Raw genomic sequence first — 17656 nt, 5'->3', positions numbered from 1 at the left:
TCTGATTCAAACATCAAAACTCATCCATATCAAAATTTCATCTAAAAACTCATTTTCCAAATCATTCTCTAAATCACTTATCTTGTTGTTTTAATGTCATCTAAGCTTTCCTTAGCTTATATAACATTCAAGATTTCAATTCCAATCTTAACAATCAAAGAAACTACCAAGTTCAGTTTCTTACTATAATTGCAAGCCACACGTTGAGAGAAGGAAGAGAAGAAAATGAGGAAGAAGGAAGAAGAAATGGGAGAGTTCTGGAACCAAAGTCACACGTGGGTTCTCATATACCTCATAATATTTTATTTTAATTAAAATTCCTTACCAATGACCATTTGGTCCTCACCTTAATCTCATATTTACCAACCTTTATTTTTAAACTATATAATTGTTCTACTTTAATCACCAAATGTTGAAACTTTGCAAATTAATCACTTACCCGACATGGAGGATGTTACAAATCTCTCCCCCTTAAGAAAATTCGTCCTCGAATTTTCATTGCACGAACAAATGAGGGTATTGATGTCGCATATCCTCTTCACGCTCCCACGTTGCTTCTTCTACTCTGTGATTTCTCCACAACACTTTGACCAAAGGAATGGTCTTGTTCCTCAATTGCTTAACTTCATGTGCTAAAATTTGAATCGGTTCTTCCTCATAAGTCAAGTCAGGACGAACCTCAATCTCTTCTGGTGTCACGATATGAGAAGGGTCAGATCTATATCTTCGAAGCATTGAAACGTGAAAAACATCGTGTATCTTTTCCATCCCAGGTGGTAAAGTTAGCTGATATGCTACAGGTCCTACTCTCTTTACAATCTCATATGGTCCAATAAACCGAGGACTCAATTTTCCTTTCCGACCAAATCTCAACACCCTCTTCCATGGAGACACTTTTAAAAACACCTTATCTCCAACTTGAAATTCAATTTCTTTCCTCTTAAGATCAGAATAGGACTTTTGCCGATCAGAGGCCACTTTGAGGTTATGCTGAATTTCTCGAACTCTGTTCTACATCTTGAATTAAATCCGGACCAAGAACACTTCTGTCTTTGAGTTCATACCAATTTAATGGAGTACGACATTTTCTTCCATATAATGCTTCATATGGGGCCATCTTTATACTAGACTGATAACTATTGTTGTAAGCGAACTCTGCCAGCGGTAAATACTTTTCCCATGATCCTTTAAATTCCATTACGCATGCTCTCAACATATCTTCCAATATCTGAATAGTTCTCTCTGATTGCCCATCAGTCTGAGGATGAAAAGCCGTACTAAATTTTAAACGAGTCCCCAACGCTCCATGCAAAGATTTCCAGAATCTAGAAGTGAATCGAGGGTCTCGATCAGAGACTATGGAAACAGGTACTCCATGCAATCTAATAACTTCTCTAATATACAGCTCCGCATACTTTTCCATAGAGAAATCCGTTCTAACAGGGAGAAAATGCGCTGACTTAGTTAATCGGTCAACAATTACCCAGATTGATTCTCTTTTGTTCGGAGTCAAGGGTAACCCCGAAACAAAATCCATCGTAACATTTTCCCACTTCCATTGAGGAATGAAAAGTGGTTGCAATAATCCTGATGGAACTTGATGCTCGGCTTTGACTTGTTGACATATCAAACACTTAGACACAAATTCGGTGATGCTTCGCTTCATCCCTGACCACCAAAATCGATTCTTCAAATCCATATACATCTTGGTTCCTCCCGGGTGTATCGTTAACGGACTGCAATGAGCCTCTGTTAATATCTCTTTCTTCAAGTCGTCATTGTCGGGTATTACAATTCTTCCTTTACAATATAGATTTCCATCTGACTTAATCTCAAAGTCTTTAATCTCTTTGTTCTTGACTTGTTCAATTCTTTTCAAACACATTTCATCTTTACCTTGCAATTCTCCTATTCGTTCCAACCATGCTGGTTTAAGGGTTAATTCTGCACAAAGACCACCATCTCCCTTTAAAGATAATCTTGCATCCATAGCTCGTAAAGCTGCAAACGTCTTTCTACTCAGAGCATCTGCTACCACATTAGCCTTTCCGGGATGATAGTCAATTATCACATCGTAATCCTTTAAGAACTCTACCCATCTACGTTGCCTCAAATTCAATTCTTTTTGAGTCATCAGGTACTTCAGGCTCTTATGATCCGTATATAAGTAACAACGCTCCCCATAAAGATAATGACGCCAAATCCTGAGAGCGAATACTACAGCAGCCATTTCTAGATCATGTGTGGGGTAATTCCTTTCATGTGGTTTCAACTGTCTCGATGCGTACGCTACCACTTTTCCTTCTTGCATTAGTACACACCCCAACCCGTTATGGGATGCGTCACTGTATACTACAAAATTCTTGCCAGATTCCGGTTGAACCAATATCGGAGTTTCCGTCAGAATTCTCTTTAAAGTTTCGAAGCTTTCTTGACATTCAGAAGTCCAAACAAATGGTACGTTCTTTCTCATTAGCTTTGTTAGAGGCAGCACAATCATCGAAAAATTCTTAACGAATCTTCGATAGTAACCGGCAAGTCCCAGAAAACTCCGAACTTCAGACACATTCTTAGGAACTTCCCAATCCATTATAGCTTTAACTTTCTGGGGTCTACTCTAATCCCAACTGCCGAGATCACATGCCCCAGGAAAATTACTTCCTTTAACCAGAACTCACATTTGGACAATTTGGCATACAACTTTTTATCTCTCAAAATTTGCAAGACGATCCTCAGATGTGTGCTATGCTCTTCCTGGGATTTCGAGTACACCAGTATGTCATCAATAAAGACAACAACAACTGGTCCAAGTAGGGCTGAAAAATCCTGTTCATAAGATCCATGAAAGCAGCAGGTGCATTCGTTACTCCGAATGGCATTACGATGAATTCATAATGACCATATCTCGTTCTTAAAGCTGTCTTCGGAATATCTTTCTCCTGGATCTTTAATTGTGATAACCCGAACGTAGATCAATCTTCGAAAATACCGAAGCTCCTTTTAGTTGATCAAACAAATCATCAATGCGCGGAAGGGGATACTTGTTCTTGATGGTCACCTTATTGAGCTGTCGATAGTCAATGCAAAGACGCATTGATCCATCCTTCTTTTAACAAATAACACAGGAGCTCCCCAAGGCGATACACTTGGTCGGATAAATCCCTTCTCTAGCAATTCTTGTAATTGATTCTTTAACTCTTGCAATTCTTTAGGAGCCATTCGATAAGGTGCCATTGCTATCGGAGCTGTTCCCGGCATTATTTCTATTTGGAATTCTACCTCTCTATCCAGAGGTAATCCTGGCAATTCAGCAGGAAAAACATCAGGGAACTCTCGAACTATTGAAATTTCCTCTAACCTTTTCTCTTGAGCTCTTGAATCAATCACATTTGCCAGAAAACCCTGACATCCTTGTAGCAATAATTTCTTGGCAGACATCACTGATATTACATTCGCTAACGGATTAAACTTTTCACTGTTCACACTTATCTCTATTCCGTCTGGACTTTTCAGAGTTACCTTTTTCAATCTGCAACTAACATCTCCATAATACCGGAACAACCAATCCATTCCCAGAATCACTTCAAACTCGTCAAAGGGTAATTCCATCAGATTAGCAGGGAATTCAATTCCCTGAATCTTTATGGGACACCCCTTACAAACTTTATTCACCCGGGCACTCTGGCTTAACGGAGTCGTTACTATAATCTCATTACTCGTAGCTTCTAAGGGAATCCCCAACTCCTTTACTAACTTACTTGTAATATAAGAATAATTAGAACCCGGATCAATCAGTACCAATACTAATTTATCATACAACTGAAAAGTACCTGCTATAATATCAGGGTCATCACGGTCTTCACTTGTTTTTAGATTGTATACTCGAGCAGTGGATCGAACTTCAGGTTGAGCAGAGAATTCAGACGGGTTCCTTCCTCTGCCTCTTCCTCGTCCTCTTTGTGAGAAAGAACCAGCTCTTCCAGATGGTGCCGGCTCACCCATAATCAATGGACAATCACGGACAAAATGTCCGGCCTCTCCACATCGAAAACAAGTCCCAGCTGCCATACGACAAGTTCCGTAATGGTTTTTCCCACACTGCTGACACTGTCTCCCTTGACCCGGAGTAGATCTCCCAACACCAGATTCCACTGACTGCGTCTGTCTAGGTCTTGTCTGACTTGCTCCCCTAGCAGACGATGCAACTGATTCTGATCTAGCTTGTGATCGAAATCCCGAGTCTCTTCCCCTTTTTGTTGGTGTTGAACCAGAATAAGTAGTCGTCCTCTTTGATGTCTGAACTCTCGAGTCCCCAAATCTTTCATTCTGAGCCCTTTCAAGAGCTTTTGCACGATTGATCACCTCCTGGAACGAGGACAGGTTTAATACTATCAACATTTCTTTAAGTCTAGGGCGCAAGCCCTCCACGAACCACTCGCAAGCATCTTTTTCAGTAGGCACAAGCTCAGCTGCAAACCTGCTCAGCTTATTAAACTCACATTCGTACTCATACACAGAGCGGCTCATCTGCTTCAAACTCATAAATTCCTGCTTCATTTGGCGGATAAACTGATCTCCAATATACTTGCTTTTAAATTCATCTAAAAACAAAGACCAAGTCAACTGGTCGGTTGACATCTCATGGTGACATTCGTCCACCATATCCTTGCCTGACCCCTTAATAAAGACACAGCTCCATCTAATTTCTCCACTTCGGAACAGTGGAGACCATCTAACATGATTTTCAAATCATTCAACCAAAGATCCGCTGACACCGGACCTTCCTCAGCTTCTCCCTTAAATTCGGGAGCTCCTAAACTTCTCAATTCCTTTGCTACATTAATTCTTGGAGTTAGTGGAGCAGGAGGTTGAAGACGCGTCAGAATAGCGTCTAACGTTCTGAAGAACGTATCTTGATCTTGCACAGGCACTCCTTGAGATGCCTGTTCTTCACCGTGCCTGGCCAGGGCAGGTGAATTACTGCTTTCAGCATGCCTATCTTCTCCCGCTTCACTTCGGGAGCTATTATGTCCGGACATCTAATAAGAATAAACACATTGTTCTATTAGCAAAACAGCATACTCATACTATACCAGATCAGAAGTTCTCGCTATTTGTTGGCATGTATTCCATTTACAGACTCCATAGACTCTGGTTTATGCCTAGAATCGGCTAAACCATAGCTCTGATACCATTAAATGTAACACCCCCAACCCATACCCGACCCGGATATGAGTCAGAGACTACATTGACTTTAAAACACAACTCTTAATAAATAATAGTAAAATATTTGAACTTATATTAAGAAAATACAATAATATACATACTGTAATATGAGTTTACAAAAATATTCAGAGCATACACAACTTAACCCTTTAATTACATGCCAACTGTCATTTACATAACAAAATGACCTACTGATTAAGTTGCTTCTGATCTGATGGTTGCAGGAGTAATACTGTCAAGCTGCTTCACCTGTCTTCTATTTCCTCGGATCCTACGTGTGAAACACTCACACGCTAAGTCATCGACTTAGTGAGGCAACAATAATAAGGCAATGTAATGTAATGAAAATGTCAGGATCATATGAGATGAGATGCAAACATGTAACTAATCAATGTAGTATACTTCATCAATATCCATACCTGTAAGCGGATGACTGTAACATTCATTATTCTGTATTAATAAGTTTATTGGCCCATGATAGCATATTGAGAACCTAAGGTATTTGAGTAATGTGAGGTTGTGCACTATGCTGTCACCACAGCTCGTATAAATGCACCGAAGTGCCCGTAGAATTGCACCGAAGTGCCCGTAGAATTGCACCGAAGTGCCCGTAGAATTATGTCCATAAGGACCACGTAGAATTCCTTAAGAATCATATACATATACTATGGATCAAGTATGTGTCTTTCAAGACTTCACACAGGTTCCAAAGGATATACATATGTCCTAAAGAACCGAGTATACCCTCTACCCTTGGCATGCCAACTATACCTATAGTTCTCATCTACATAACATGGGCTTATACATTTCCCGTAGTTCATATCGCGTAGACATAGTATTTCCATACCTTTCACACATAGGCATATCATTTACATACCTTTATCACATAGTGCATATAACTTTTTCTGCATATTCATGTCATGTAATACATATAATATGAATTCATGTCATGTAATACATTTAATACAAATTCATGTCATGTATCATAATATGGAATGTAATCATATGTCAAAATATGGAATCTAGACTTATCACAAGTCTAGAACTGAATATACTACTATATTCATGCTATGCATATGCACTCACCTATACTTCTTTGCCTTTTCCTCGATCGATTCTACTTGTAGATTGTTCCCGAACTCGAGTAGGCTCGGTATCTACATAAACATAATTTTTAAGATGATCATCAGACGTCTATATCTTGCAATTAAGCTTTAATAGCTTACTAATTTAAAGAATTTATAGCTTAGTCTTGCTTTCTTTTCTTTCTTCTTCTTTTTCTCATGGGGGAATCGGTTCCTCCCCTGGGGGTATCGATTCCCCTCAAGCAATCTGGAATTTCCTATACGATGAGGGGGTATCGGTTCCCCCCCTGGGGTACCGATTCCCCTCTAGCATTCTGGAAATCATATTCGTTGAAGGGGTATCGGTTCCCCTTGAATGGGTACCGATTCCCCTAACCCAGAAATCCTATTTTGAGCCCGGAAATCATCTAATTTCAGCTCAAACATACTTATTTCAATCCCTTTAACACTCTTAGTTCTCATACACTTACTTAAACTAATTATTAACCATTCAATACCTCTAAAACTAAGAAAACTCCTCATCCATATAGAATTGAAGAATCTTACTCCAATTTCAACTTGTTCTAATTTCAATTCTATTACTTCATACTTCTTAATTAGCTTGTTGACAAGTCAAAAATCTGATTCAAACATCAAAACTCATCCATATCAAAATTTCATCTAAAAACTCATTTTCCAAATCATTCTCTAAATCACTTATCTTGTTGTTTTAATGTCATCTAAGCTTTCCTTTAGCTTATATAACATTCAAGCTTTCAATTCCAATCTTAACAATCAAAGAAACTACCAAGTTCAGTTTCTTACCTATAATTGCAAGCCACACGTTGAGAGAAGGAAGAGAAGAAAATGAGGAAGAAGGAAGAAGAAATGGGAGAGTTCTGGAACCAAAGTCACACGTGGGTTCTCATATACCTCATAATATTTTATTTTAATTAAAATTCCTTACCAATGACCATTTGGTCCTCACCTTAATCTCATATTTACCAACCTTTATTTTTAAACTATATAATTGTTCTACTTTAATCACCAAATGTTGAAACTTTGCAAATTAATCACTTACCCGACATGGAGGATGTTACATGAACAAACTTTGCATACATCTCAATATTGTCGTCTGAATAATTACTTTGAGAATCAGACATCATTTCAACATCATCATTGTTCGATAGTTCGAACGCTGTATAAATTAATGGCAACAATGATGTTGGAAATCTATATTGCAACGACAACATTTTTCTACTACTTCCAACATGAACCTTCCTCGAAATCTTCGTTATCAGCTCCTCAAGAGTTATGTTTCTCTTGAATGATATTTTAACACGCTCATTTGATACGAATACAACGCCGGTTTCATCTTCTCGAATTTCTCCATCATAATAAACAATAGCTGAAAGTCGCGTTATTCTTAGAGTTTAAAAGTGCAACAATATTATATATGCAGAAAAACAACTGAAACAAATTTGATTAAATAAATAATATATGACCAAAAATATAACAGAATAAATTTTTTACACATAAACGTAAATAATTTAAATAATATAATTTTATATTATTACCTGCACCGCAAAATTATTTCGGCGTAAATAAATATTATAACAAAATTACCTTATAACGAAAGATCGAGCAAACTTTCGAATCAAATATAAGATGATTGTCAGATGTTATTTACTTATTCAAATAATTGTTGGTGAGAGAGTTTACGGGAGACGGCTATTTATAGCCGAGAGAGGATGCCTTAAAGCCGAGAAGTTTGGGACAATAATGCAAGGTGCGGTCCTTGCACCGTGCCTTGCATTAAGCAGGTTTGATAATTGAGATAATTGAATAATGCGGCCCTTGCCCCGCGCTATATCTTACGTGGCGTAAGGAGCGGCCCCTTCCCCGCGCCATACACACGTGTATCCATGTCAGCATAAGGCACACCTCAGGGGGCGCGCCTTACCCCACGTGGCGCCAAATCAATGTATAGCGCGATGCAGGGGGCGCGCCTTACTACAAAGGGTGTTAGATCGGGAAATATAGTTTGATCGGTGCCTGATCGGGAATATTAAATTAAAAAGATGATTTTTCAGGAAAACACCGCAAAAAACACTCTTTTAACTTAAAAGGTTGTTAAAGGCTACTCTAGGAAGTCTTTATCTATGAGGTGTACTTTGAAATTTGACCTTCAAAAAGGCCTTTGACAGTGTTAGATGGGACTTTCTCTTGGTTGTTTTGGAAGCAATAGGTTTGCTTAAGAAGTCCAGGGGTTGGATTAGAGTTTATTTTACAACTGCTCGTTTCTCTATTGCATTTAATGAGAGTTTAGTGGGGTTCTTTAAGGGCACGAGGGGATCATGTAAGGTGATTCCATGTCTCTTTATTTGTTTTTTTATGGTCATGAATGTCTTATTTAAATTACTAGACATTACTACTGAAAATGGTATATTTCAGTTTCATCCAAAGTGCATGAAGATTGGGTTGATGCATTTGTACTTTGTTGATGATCTCATCATCTTCTTTAAAGGATCAATTGAATTTTATATTAACCTTCAATGTGTTTTGAAAAAAAATTATTTGATGTCTAGGCCTAGGTTAAATGCTACAAAAAAGGAGCTCTTTGCTTCAGGGATCCCTTTGGGTAAGTTGGAGGCTATTAAGGTGTGCACTAGTTTCAAGTTGGGTGTACTCCCTATTAGGTATTTCGGAGTGCCTCTTGTTACTAGAAAGTAATTCGAAAATAGTTTCCATTACATGTTGCATAAAGTTAGGGAGAAGTTGGGGCTTTGGGCCAATAATAGTATTAGTTATATTTGGAGATTGGAATTGATTTATTTTTTTCATGTTTAATATTGCAAATTTCTTGTGTATGTAGTTTACCCTCCCAAAAGGTGTTCCAAAAAGGATTGTTATCTCAGGTGATATGGTCAGACATAAGGCTCAAGAAGTACAGGGTCTCATGGCATAAGTTGATATAGTTTCTACTCCATGTGCCTAAACATGCTATCATCGTGTGGATGGCCATATTGGGGAGACTTTCTACGAGAGACATATTGATTCAATTGAGGTTGGGCGGAAGATATATATTTATTGTTTTGGGATGTTGATGGAACTAGAAACCACCTTTTCCTCTGGGTGCTCATTCTTGTAGAAGATTTATGGGAGTTTCTTGACATTTGTAGCTTACGAAGATCAGTGGGTGGATTGTGTCACGATTGGGATTAGGAAATTAAGCACTTAAGGGGTGAGTCTCTTATTACATTCATTCTCAATATTTTTTGGAGTGCTTCAATCTATCTCACTTGGATAGAAAAAAGTAGAATAAATTTTTGTAATCGAACTAGTAGTGGTGAGGGAGTTTTGATGTCTAAAAGGGAGCTCATTGGAATTAAAGTTGGGTGCAGATGTATAGCTAGAAATTATGGTGTAAATGATTTTCTTTGTACAGTTTTGGGTATTCCCTAAATAAGTCCTACTTTTTTATGGTGATTGTTCTCTTTATGTGGCAACTTTAGCTATATTAGTTGGATTGATGCATTCAACTTATAAAAAAACAACTCAGATAAGTAAATAATACAAGTTGAGTTTAAGCTCATCAATTTTAACTCGGGTGTGAATTTCACAGTCGGGAAGGCTTTAAACACATTTTTCTTAATTCCTAGTTTTTCCAACTTTGTTAAATAATTAGTATTAATTGAAGTCGAGCATTGAATCACGCACCTTATGATACAAAAAAAAAACCTCAAAGAGTTAATTACACTCTATAAGAGGGCCAATAGAATAAAATTTACATTCACGTCATAGTTGTTGAAATTAATAAGGTAAAAAAAGAAAATGTTACTTGCAAATGACATTTAGAGGAAAGATCAAATCACCTACCGACTATGACATGGTGTCCATTACAGGCAGGTGTAAGATCATTCCTTGATTTGATATTGTTTAGAGAAATGAGTATATCACCCATCGAGTAGGATTTGATGTCCCTCAAATGAAGGAGCAAATCAATCACTAATCATGACTTGGCGTCCTCAATTATAAAAGAGCAAGATAATTTTCAATTTCAGATAGATATGACTTGATGTCTTCTAAAGCGAAGGACCAAAATTGTTCATTGATTTGACATCTCTAGATGACAAAGCAAATCAACCATTGATCACGACTTAGGATCAAGATTATTTTTAGATTAGATGATTATGGACGAATAAATGAACATGTCTTGACATCAAGGGAATAAGACTACTTTTAGAGTCCATCTCTAAAAGATAAAGTTATCCTAATTCTACATATTTGAGTTGGGTATTGAACAAAAATTATCTTTTTCGTTTTTGCCCCATTTATGGTACATGATTATGGGCAAAAAGAGACAATTGTAGATATCTATTTTTGTCTGAGATTTATTTTTCTTTAATTCATATTATTATATTATTAATATTTATTTTATTATTAATTATCTATATATTATTATTTGAATATGAAAAAAATAATACCGAATTACAAATCCAAGACAATGCAGCCCAATTACAAAATTACCCAAACCACATTACAAAGTAGCCTAATAACCTACATACTAACCAAAGAAAAGGAAACCCAAGGGAACCCTAGTTCTTCAGCAGACATCGTTATTCTTGATCCTTCTAGGGGTGTGGATGCCAACTCAAACGCATGTATTCTAAGGCCCCCTAACTTCTCAACGCCCAAATGATTTCTAGCAAGAATAATATGAAGGAAATCAAGTGCTTAAAAACATATTTTTGAATGTTTTTTATTTAATGCAAAGAGATCTTTGAATCTTCCATATAAATGTACAAAAAAGAATGGTTTTTGGGTGTAAATTCTTGTAAAATCAAGACAAAATGATATATGTTAGAATCAAGAAAATATTTTACTAATAATAAAGGAAGCAAAAAAAATGTAGAATTTTTTATTTCACTTGGTTTTTTACTAGTACGTGTTTGCTCCAATGTTCGATTTCGACCTGTAATATTTTTTCTTTTTGAAAATTTGACAGAAGAGGAGGACGATGAAAAGGAGTAACTTTTTTCGTAAATATCTTTTTAAGATATATCTTCTTTCGAGGATCTCTGATGAAAACTGGCGTTGAATTTATAAAAAGAGAAGTCACTTTCTTGATTTATCATCCATTTAATCACAAAGTTAGCTTAGTTCATAGGTGTCGTTTACTTCATCAATTTACTTTTAATTGTTTTTCTTTATTAAAAATTTCCATTTACTTTAATTTATTTCTTAATCTATTTTTTCGATATTTTCCTTGAGTTCATCTCGACATTTATATTTTAATTAGCTTTGACTTTTTTCTTCTCTATTTTTATCATAATTGTGATATTTAAGGACTTATTGTTTCCCTTTAATTAGTTTTTTAGATAATATTTTTTTTATTTTTTAGTGTTTGGTTGACGGAAAATATATAGTCAATATAATTCATTTTCTTGGTCAAAAGATTTTCCTTTGCATTTTTTTGGAAAATTACTTGCGACATGATTTTCCGTAAGTCATTTTACGAACTTTTCAATTCGAAGCATAAACACTCAAAAGATTATTATTTTATATATTTAATATTAATATATTATTTTAGTATCATTAATATAATTAATAATATATTATTCTTATTTTAATAAATAATTTATAATAATTTTTTATTTTAATAAAATTTAGAAATCTTAATATTTTTATTTATAAAATTGTAGATATAATATTTTAATAACAATATTGATATAAATAATATTAAATAAATTATTCTAATATTTTAGAAATAATAATTTATTTTTTAATAAATAATATTTAGTGTATTTGATGTTTATAATAAAGAATTTTTTTTAAAAATATCAACCAGTTGAGAATGAACTAGACAACATGATATGAACTCGATTATGTGTTCCGAGTCATATACGACGTTTGTCCGATCGTGATTCTAGTAAGAACTTCGCAATGCTTTGATTGAAGACTGAAAATGTACAAACAATGTTATAAAAAGGGAAATATGTATATATAAATATGTGTATGAAAGTAATGGAAATGATAGAATGAAGTTGAAGTGGATTGTAAATGAAAGAAGTGTGATGGTGATAGTGGTTGAATGGATGTAACGAAAATGGTGAAGGATGTTTGTGGTTGGCGTGGAGAATGATAGTAATTCAAAGGATGGATTGTGACCCTCTAACTATATATGAGTTAGGAACCAACAATATAACAAAGATGGAATCGAAGTGATAGAGGGTGGAACGTGACTCACTACCTATAGTAGAGCTAGGAACCAACGCTATAACAAGATGAAATGGATGAAGGCTTCAAGACCGACAAGAAACCGATAGAGTTCTAATCCAAGAACTAAAATGAAAGCAATCTTTCAAAGTATTTTCATAAATCAAATTGTGTGTCTACAAATAATCCCAAAGGTGCCTATTTATAGTATTTCTAAGAAGCATATGAAAAGACTTAAAAGATGATAACATTCTCATCAATTTAGCAATAAAATGCACTTGAATGCTTTGTCTTCTTATGTTCAAAGTTGGATGAATATTCTAGATCATTTTGGGGATGAATCTAGATAATTTGAAGATGAATATGGCCTTAATTTCGTCCAAGAAGGAGGGGTGACTCTTGGGTTGCATTGCTTTGCTTGCAAATGGAAGAAAATAGGTTAAATGAAGTAATATGATGAATGTGGACATCCTACATGTCCAAATCAGTTTGTCTCTTCAAATTCCTTGCTGATTTTATCATTTAATTTGATTATTAAATGAAATAAAATCAGCCTTCATTTCTTGTTCCTTGGTAGCTTGTGAATAGCCTTCAAAGAATGATAAGTAAGACTTGAATAGGTGAATTATGAAGGATTGAATGCATTGTCTCTCTCCAAGAATATGAACAGCCCTTGGTTTGAATGATTAAATCAGCCCTAGTTTGGATGATTAAAACAGACTTGAATGCTTTAAATTAGGTGAATAAAGATGACCTTAAATGGCTTGTCTCTTGGTAGAAGATGAAAGGACTCTTCCCTGACTCAAATTCATCCAAATCATCCATGCATGCAATTCTCGTACTGAAAATTCCAGACTGCACTATCTTCAGTAAATCGATCATATCTCAAGCTCCCGATATCGAATTGAGGTGATTCAAAAGGCGTTGGAAAGCTAAGAGATAGATGAATAATTTCCAATTGATTTCTGGGCCCAAAAATATCTGTATCGCATCCAGAATTAGAAGACATTCTGACTGATATTCTTGCATCTGTTGAAACCGTTCAACTTCTCTCATGCACCTAGACACAAAGTTGAACTTTATTCAATCTTTAATTGAAAATATGCATGAAACAATTAAGAGTTAGTTTATTAAATGAACTAGTTTGATGAATGAACTAGTTTAATTAATGAACTAACTTTATTCAATGAACTAGATTCATGAATGAAGTAGCTTACTAAATGATCTAAATATGCATAAATGAACTACTTCCCTAAATGAACTAGATGCTTTGAATGCAATGCATGCTTAATGAACAACACACTTATTAAATGCAATGAATGTCATGCAACTAATAAAACTCATGCAAATTCATGCAATGAATGATATCATATGACAAGCATATCCTAAGAGGTAAATACAAACATATGATAAAATATAGTCATAAATGAGCAGGTATAGGATGAAGTAAGGTAGAACTCCCTTTGAATCAGCCTTGGTGAACTTCAAAGATTTAATCAAATCAAGAAGAAAGTTAGGACTGATTGGGATCACATCATTCCCTCCCTCTTATGCCCATTTCATTTCCTTGAATCGATCATCACAAGCAAGAGAAATTCCATGAATCAAGTTTCTACAAAATAAATCTAATTTAGAACATGGAACATCGTTAATAAAATGAATGAACATAAAAAATTCATGGAAGTTCATGAATGTAATTTTGCCCTTGACATTCTCAAGAATTAGATTCATTGAAACTTCCCTTTTATGAGGTTCTTTGAATGGATGGAGTAAACTTGGAATGTCAATGAACACATCCCTTGGAATTTCAAGCGATTCAATCTTTGAAACTTCAAGTGTCACTCCTTTTGGAACTTAAATGGACATGTTTCTTGAATCATTATTTTGTAAAGGTATGAATCTTGGAATATCCTGTAAATCAAGAGGATGAGTAGGAAGAAAAGATTGGTTAGTAGAAAATAAATTTTCCAACTATTCACTTTCTTTTCTCTCACTTTCATGTTTTTCTGAACTATCTCTTCAATACCACACTCTTGTTTTTCATTGTGCTCATTTTCACTCTCATTTCTCTTTTCAGTGCTCTCAATGTCTTTATCAACTCTCGTTTCTTCTTCTTTTTTTTCAAACACTTTCTTTTTGTAGTTGTTCTTTTAAATTGCGTTTCTTTGACAAAATTATCAAAACACACTTGAAGACGAGCTAGACTTTCTGGATTGAAAGATGCAAAATTTCTTGGCTCACTTCACGTTGAACTTTTGACATTGCTTCTTGTTAGAAAATTAGGGTCCACCTTGTAAGATCTTCTGCTACAATTGGGTTTAGAACTAGAAAAAGATCGATTTTCGTCTCTTCTTTTTAGTTGTGTTTTGATCTTCGATGGACACATTTGTGAACAATAAGGTTATTCGATCATTCGCTCTAATTTCTTTGAGATTGGGTCGAGATGCTTTTGAAACAAACTTTTTATATCTTGTGTCATGGCTTGCATTTGCAAGTTTGGTGCTCCACCATCATTTTGGGCGTTACCTCCTGAAATATGAGAATTGTCTCTAGAAGTGCGAGATATGATTAGCAATAAAAAATGAAAAGTATACCTCACCAACACAAAACCTCGCCAATACACTCCAAAGAAATTGAAATTAATGTCACTCCACTCGTGTTTCACTCGGGATGGCTTTTACCCTTGATGTTCACTCTTGCCTTTTACCGCTCTTTCTTTCCTTTAAAGTTCTTGTGGAACTCCCTCGAGGTTTACAAGGCATCTCATAGACTTCGACTGAAACAATTGTGGCTTGGTTGGAGAATAATGTGAGTAAAGAACGAAATGACTACAAGATAGAACGAATATGATAATAGATAATGAAATCGTAAAGATAATGAAACAAATGATGAAACAAATATGAAACATTCTTAATTATTTTTTCAAATATGAAAAAGATTGCTCTCACCCTCTTTAAACTTTTATTTTCTTTTTTTCGAATTTTTTTCTGATTTTTTTTACTAACCCAGGAGAGAGAAAATTATATGATAAGCCTACTGAATTGGCTAGCTCTGATACCAAATGATATAAACTCGATTATATATTCCGAGTCATATACGACGTTGCCTGATCGTGATTCTAGTAAGAACTTCTCAATGCTTTGATTGAAGACTGAAAATGTACAAACAACGCTATAAGAAGGGAAATATGTATATATAAATATGTGTATGAAAATAATGGAAATGATAGAATGAAGTTGAAGTGGATTGTAAATGAAAGAAGTGTGATGGTTATAGTGGTTGAATGAATGTAACGAAAATGGTGAAGGATGTTTGTGGTTGGCGTGGAGAATGATAGTAATTCAAATGATGGATTGTGACCCTCTAACTATATATGAGTTAGGAAATCAAGAATATAACAAAGATGGAATCGAAGTGATAGAGGGTGGAACGTGACCCACTAGCTATAGTAGAGCTAGGAACCAACGCTATAACAAGATGAAATGGATGAATGCTTCAAGACCGGCAAGAAACCGATAGAGTTCTAATCCAAGAACTAAAATGAAAGCAATCTTTCAAAGTATTTTCATAAATCAAATTGTGTGTCTACAAATGATCCCAAAGGTGCCTATTTATAGTATTTCTAAGAAGCTTATGAAAAGACTCGAAAGATTATAACATTTTCATCAATTTAGCAATAAAATGCACTTGAATGCTTTGTCTTCTTATGTTCAAAGTTGGATGAATATTCTAGATCATTTTGGGGATGAATCTAGATAATTTGAAGATGAATAAGGCCTTAATTTCGTCCAAGAAGGAGGGGTGACTCTTGGGCTGCATTGCTTTGCTTGCAAATGGAAGAAAATAGGTTAAATGAAGTCATATGATGGATATGGACATCCTACATGTCCAAATCAGCTTGTCTCTTCAAATTCCTTGCTGATTATATCACTTAATTTGATGATTAAATGAAATAAAATCAGCCTTCATTGCTTGTTCCTCAGTAGCATGTGAATAGCCTTCAAAGAATGATAAGTAAGACTTGAATAGGTGAATTATGAAGGATTGAATGCATTGTCTCTCCAAGAATATGAACAACCCTTCAGCCCTTAGTTTGGATGATTAAATCAGACTTGAATGCTTTGAATTAGGTGAATAAAGATGACCTTAAATGGCTTGTCTCTTGGTAGAAGATGAAAGGACTCTTCCTTGACTCAAACTCATCCAAATCATCCATGCATGCAATTCCCGTAATGAAAATTCCAGACTGCACTATCTTCAGTAAATTGATCATATCTCAAGCTCCCGATATCGAATTGAGGTGATTCAAAAGGCGTTGGAAAGCTAAGCGATAGATGAATAATGTCCAATTGATTTCTGGGCTTAAAAACATCTGTATCGCATCCAGAATTAGAAGACATTCTGACTGATATTCTTGCATCTGTTGAAACCGTTCAACTTCTCTCATGCACCTAGACACAAAGGTGAACTTTATTCAATCTTTAATTGAAAATATGCATGAAAAAATTAAGAGTTAGTTTATTAAATGAACTAGGTTGATGAACGAACTAGTTTAATTAATGAACTAACTTTATTCAATGAACTAGATGCATGAATGAAGTAGTTTACTAAATGATCTAAATATGCATAAATGAACTACTTCCCTAAATGAACTAGATGCTTTGAATGCAATACATGCTTAATGAACAACACGCTTATTAAATGCAATGAATGTCATGCAACTATTAAAACTCATGCAAATTCATGCAGTGAATGATATCATACGACAAACATATCTTAAGAGGTAAATACAAACATATGATAAAATATAGTGCATAAATGAGCAGGTATAGGATGAAGTAAGGTAGAACTCCCTTTGAATCAGCCTTGGTGAACTTCAACGATTTAATCAAATCAAGAAGAAAGTTAGGGCTGATTGGGATCACATCACAACATCATCCAAGTAAAATGATTTCCAAAGAATATTTTTTTAAGAAATATAATTTATTTTACAGAATTCATTTTTTAGAATATCTTTTCTGTCAAACAAACATACCCTTAATTTCCAAGAAGTACTCCCTTCATCTTGTTTCATTTATTTTGATTTATTTTATTTTCTTCTTCTTTTTACTCAAAAGAATCTTCTTTTTATTTTAAATTAATATTTT

The 17656-nt window shown here is 35.0% G+C and overlaps 1 pseudogene; it reads right to left on the bottom strand.

The window, feature by feature from the left end:
• Positions 1 to 510: 510 nt before the first annotated feature.
• LOC120127875 lies at positions 511 to 3336 on the bottom strand (annotated as a pseudogene).
• Between the last annotated feature and the right edge of the window lie 14320 nt (positions 3337 to 17656).

This window comes from Hibiscus syriacus, unplaced genomic scaffold (genome assembly GCF_006381635.1).
Source record: "Hibiscus syriacus cultivar Baekdansim isolate YM2019G1 unplaced genomic scaffold, ASM638163v2 tig00001478_pilon, whole genome shotgun sequence".
Taxonomy (NCBI): Eukaryota; Viridiplantae; Streptophyta; class Magnoliopsida; order Malvales; family Malvaceae; genus Hibiscus; species Hibiscus syriacus.
The sequence above is the reverse complement of the archived record's forward strand: the minus strand, read 5'-3'. Positions and strand labels throughout refer to the sequence as shown.